Source organism: Cebus imitator, unplaced genomic scaffold (assembly GCF_001604975.1).
Source record: "Cebus imitator isolate Cc_AM_T3 unplaced genomic scaffold, Cebus_imitator-1.0 Scaffold622, whole genome shotgun sequence".
NCBI classification, from domain to species: domain Eukaryota; kingdom Metazoa; phylum Chordata; class Mammalia; order Primates; family Cebidae; genus Cebus; species Cebus imitator.
In genome coordinates, this window is record NW_016107937.1 from 742,640 (window position 1) to 748,621 (window position 5,982).

Below are 5,982 nucleotides of genomic sequence, written 5' to 3' on the forward strand. Positions count from 1 at the left end.
TGCCTAGGGAAAGAGGCTGTGTGGTCCCCACAAAATGGATTATCCTATCCACTGGATTATTAAAATCCTCCTCTGCTGAGGTCACCCGTTGGTGAGCACTCACATTGGATACAAATATCTTCACTTTTTGACCACTCAGCGAGGTTCGTCCATATATTTCTTCCCAAATTTCTTTGCCACCAATTTTCCAATCATAATTCCTTCAAGTCCCTGACCATCTAGCCAAACCATTGACTACAGCTCATGAATCAGTATATAATTGCACATCTGGACATTTCTCTTTCCATGCAAAGTGCACGACCAGATGCTCTGCTCGAAGTTCTGCCTACTGGGAAGATTTCCTTTCACCTCCTTACTTTAGGGATGTCCTAGCATGGGGCCGTAGCTGTCCACTTTATGGTGGTGACTGCATATTATGCAGAACCATCTGTGAACCAGGTCCTAGTCTACTCTTCATCTGTCAACTGATCATACGGAACTCCTCCTGAGACCATTGGTGCAGTCTAGGGGAGAGAAGGCAGGGTGGCAAAAAAGAAGGAGGCCATGGACATTTGAGCCACTTCCTCACATAACTTACTAGTGCCTTCAAGACGCTCTAGAGCCAGATCATGTATATATCACTTCCATTTGATGATGGAATGCTGTTGTGCATGACCCACTTTATGGCTAGATGGGTCAGAAAGCACCCAGTTCATTACAGGTACTTCAGTTTGCATGGTGACTTGATGATCCATATTCAAACGTTCAGTTTGCACCAAAGCCCTGTAGCAGGCCAAGAGCTGTCTCTCAAAAGGAGAGTAGTTGTCTGCAGAAGACTCCAACATTCTAGACGCCTCCACTGTGATTCACCTAAGGGGGCCTGCCAAAGGCTCCAAACAGCATCCCTATCTGCACTGATAGCTCAAGCATATTGGATTTGCTGGGTCATATGGACCAAATGGCAGAGCAGCTTGGACAGTAGCCTGGACCTGTTGGAGAGCCTTTTCATGTTCTGGACCCCACTCAAAATCGGCAGCCTTTGAGATCACTTGATAAATGGGCCAGTAACAGTCCAAATGAGGAATGTGCTGCCTCCAAATCCAAATTGGCCCGCTTGGCATTGTGCTTCTTTCTTGGTTGTAGGTGGGGCCAAATGCAGCAACTTATCCTTCCCTCATCTTAGAAGGAATATTTTGATAGGCCCCACACCACTGGACCCCTATAAATTTTACTGAGGTAGAAGATCCCTGAATTTTAGTCAGATTTATTTCCCATCCTCTGGCATGCAAATGTCTCACCAATAAGTTCAGTGTGTTTGCTACTTCTTGCTCACTGGATCCAATCAGTATAATGTCATCAATGTAATGGACCAGTATGATATCTCATGGAAGTGAAAAGCGATCAAGGTCTCTCCAAAGAAGATTATGACACAAAGCTGGAGAGCTGATATATCCTTGAGGTAGGACAGAAGAGTATGTTGCTGGCCATGCCAGCTGAAGGCAAATTCTTTCTGGTGGGTCTTATGGACAGGAATGGAGAAAAAAAGCATTTTCCAAGTCAATGGTTGCATACCAGGCACCAGGAGATGTGTTAATTTGCTCAAGCAATGAAACCACATCTGGTACAGCAGCTGCAATTGGAGTCATCGCTTGGTTAAGCTTATGATAATCCACTGTCATTCTCCAAGATACGTCTGTCTTCTGCACAGGTCAAATAGGAGAGCTGTACAGGGATGTTGTAGGAATCACTACCCCTATGGCTTTCAAGTCACTGATAATAGCACTAATCTTCTCATTCCCTCCAGTAATGCAATATTATTTTTGATTTACTATTTCTTTTAGGTAGAGGTAGCACTAATGGCTTCCATTTGGCCTTTCCCACCATAATAGCCCATACCTTGTAAGTAATGGAGCCAATGCAGGGTTCTGCCAGCTGCTTAGTATGTCTATGCCAATTATGCTTTCTGGCACTGGAGAAATGACCACAGGATAAGTCCAGGGACCCACTGGACCCACCATAAGTCAGACCTGAGCTAAAACTCTATTAATTACCTGACCTTCATAACCTCCTACTTTAACTGGAGGATGACAATGACATTTTGTGTCCTCTGGAATCAACACCAGCTCAGAGCCAGTGTCCAGTACTCCCCAAAATGTCTGATCATTTCCCTTTCCCCAGTGCACAGCTACCCTAGTAAAAGGCTGGGGGTCCACTTGGGAAGGATGGGAGACAGATTAACAGCATAAATTGTCGGAAGTGTAGTGGGGCCCTTCCTCGAGAGTACCCGACCTGCCCTTCATTCAATGGGTTCCGGTTCTGTAAATTGCTTCAAGACTGGAAATTGATTAAGGGGCCATGACTGTGTGTTTTTATAACTCAAATTAGTTTTTTATCCATTTGACCTGGAAGATTTCTGCTTATAAAAATTAAGTAGGAATGCAGTAGGCTTCCTATCAGTTTTACTTCCAGGAACACCATGATTAGTTAGCCAATGCCAAAGCTCTATGCAAGTCAGACTATCTAATTGACGCTTTGCCTCTGCTGTTCATTTATGTAGCTACACCTCCCTTGCCTTTGATGGTTGAGTGCTGCCACTTGGTTCCTGCCACGTCTGGATCCAATTATTCCCAATGTATTTAAATTTTGTAGTTGAGTGACTGCAGCTCCCACTGTTAGATCGGACATGCAGAGAAGAGCAATTAAAGGGCTCTTCAAAGATGCAGGTGCTGCCCTCAGAAATGTATTTCACAAGGCATTGGTCAAGGGTATATTTTCTGGACCCTCCCAGCTGGGAGGAGTAGGTCTAAAGTGACTAATCCACTCCACCATCCCAATCTCCCTAAGCCTTTGGATCCCTTCCTTTACATTAAATCAAGGGAGATCACGCATTTCCAGCTCACACACAATGGGCCATCTTTTAATCCATGGTTTGGCTAACCAAATAAATTATTAGGACCTTTTTTTTTAACTCCTTGAGCTGCAATATTAAATGCAGAATCCCTACTTAGTGGCCCAAATCAGTAAGTTCTGCCTGATCCTACTGTACATTGCTTCCACCATTATCCCACATCCTAAATGTCCATTCCCATGCCTGTTCTCCAGATTTCTATTTATGTAAATTAGAAAACTCAAGCATTTCTTTTTGATTGTAGAATACCTCCTCATGGGTCACACTCCGAACCTCACCTCTGGGGATGCAACAGGACTTTAATCTAGTTATAGGTCTAGAAGCAAACAGCAATGTCTGGGGTGGCTCCTTGGAAGAATCAACATTATCTTGCCTGGCAACTGCCTCAGGGGAGGCCATCACTGATGCCTCAGGCAGCATAGGGTTTATCTATGTGACAAAGGTGGAAAGGTAGATGGCAGCATAGGTCAGGGGGAGGATGTTGCCAATACTGGGGATGTTTCCTCTGGCAAAAAGTTTCACCAGACTTTACAAACTGAGTGTCCACAGCTTCATCAGGGTCTTTTCACATGTCACCATTCCAAGTTGTAGGGCTCCATTCTTTTCCAATCAATGCCCTCACTTTAACAGTAGACACCTGGCCAGGCTGTAAATGCACCTTTTGCTACAGGTCAGCCATTCGCATGATAAAGGTTTGTGCCTGTTTTTCCACAATCTCAGCTCTTTTTCTACAGGAGATAAGATTCTCACTCAGGGCAATCTTAGCAGATTTGAAAGCTCAGTATCTGCTTATAAAGCTAGGAGTTGGAATCCCTAAGCTCATCATTTTCTTTCATCACTTTGTCCAGTGAACTTAGGAGCAACCAACAAACTTCATTGTGTTTTTGGTTCTCCACATATAGTCAAAGGTATTACGTATAGAGTCACTAAACTCCTTGCCTTTCACATCACAAACAGTGAATCAAGAGTGTCAAATGCATTTATATTGCATAACTCTCTAAATAGTTCACACCAAGGACTATCAGTGTTCTCCATACTATACAGTCCTTAGCATTTTTGGGTCTAGTCATATTAAGCAGCCAACTACAGGAACCCAAAAACCAAAACACCAACAAAAGAACTCCATGCTTAATATTATGTTCTCTCTACAACCATTCCTAATACAGGGTTCTCCAGAGGGACAGAACTAATAGTGTACATATATATATATATATATATATGAAATGTGTGTGTGTATATATATATATATATACACACACACATATATATAGTAAACGTTTATATACCTTATATATATATAAAGGTTTGCCAGACTGAAACTTTTTATACATACTATATATATATACACACACACACACACACACACACACTATACACACACACACACATACACACAAACATATATAAAGAGGAGTTTATTAAAGACTATTAACTCACAAAATCATGAGGTCAAACAGTAGGCCATCTGCAAGCTGAGGAACAGTGAAGCTAGTCTGAGTCCCAAAGCTGAAGAACTTGAAGTCCTATGTTCAAAGGCAGGAAACATCCAACAAAGGAAAAAGATGTGGACTGAAAGGCTGTCAGTCCAGTCTTTCACATTTTCCTGCCTACTTTATATCCTGGCTGCACTGGCCACTGAGTAGACGACGCCCACCCAGATTAAGGGTGGGTCTACCTTTCCCAGCCCACTGGCTCAAATAATAGTTTCCTCTGGCACCACTCTCACAGGCACACCCAGGATCAATACTTTGCATCCACCAATCCAGTCAAGTTGACACTCAGTATTAACCATCACACCTAGCTTCAAAGGACAACCTGACTCTCTGGTTAGGGGCTAATGCAGGTGGTGACACTAAGTTAAAATTAACGCTTGTTTACAAATCCAAAAGTCCTAAGACCCTTAAGAATTATGCTAAATCTACTTTGTCTGTACTCTATACATGGAACAACAAAATGTGGATGACAGCACATCTATTAACAGCATGGTTTATTGACTATTTTAAGACCACTGGTGAGACCTACCACTGAGAAGAAACCATTTCTTTGAAAATATTACTGATCATTAAAAATGTACCTGGTCACCCAACAGTTCTGAAGGAGATGCACAATGAGATTGATGTTGTTTTCATGTATGCTAACACAGCATCCACTTTGCAGCCAAGCAGTCCAAAAGTAATTTCAACTTTCATTATGTAAGAAATATATTTTGAAAGACTAAAGCTGCTATAAATAATGATTCCTCTGATGAATCCAGGTAAAGTAATTCGAAAACCTTCTGGAAAGAATGCATCATTCCTGATGCCATTAAAAACATTCTTCATTCATGGGAGCAGATAAAAATATCAACATGAATAAGAGTTTGATAGAAGTTGATCCCAACCCTCTTGGGGTTCAAGAGTCCAGTAAATACCTGCAGGTATGGTGGCGATATAAAAATAACTGAAATTAGAAGTGGAGACTGAAGACGTGACTAGATACCTGCAATCTCGTTTATAAAAGGTGAATGGATGAGGGCTGGTTTCTTACAGATGAGCAAAGATAGTGATTTCTTGAGATGGAATCTAGTCCTGATGAAGATATTGTGAAGATCATTGAAATGACGACAAAAGTTTTAGAAGAGTATATAAATGAGGTTGACAAAGCAGTGGCACATTTGAAAGGATCGACATTAATTTTGAAAGAAGTTCTTCTGTGAGTAAAAAGCTATCAAACAGCTTTACATGCTACAGGTAAATCTTCATGAAAAGAAGAGTCGATCTATATAACAAACTTTACCATTTTCTTATTTTTAGAAAATGCTACAGCCACATATTACTCTGATCAGACAGAAGCCATCAACAGAGAGTCAAGCACATCGATCAGCAAAAGCATATTATAAATTGCTTAAAGTTCAGATGACTGTTACCTTTCTTTAGCAATAAAAGATTTTAAAATTAACATATGTACATTTTTAGACATAACAATATTCTTATTATATGCTCTGAGAAATCTTACAATTTTTGTGACACTTTATTGTGTTAGCTGCTTTGTTGTAGTGGTCTGGAAGAAAACCCACAATATCTCCAAGGTACACCTATAAATATTAGATTATTTAA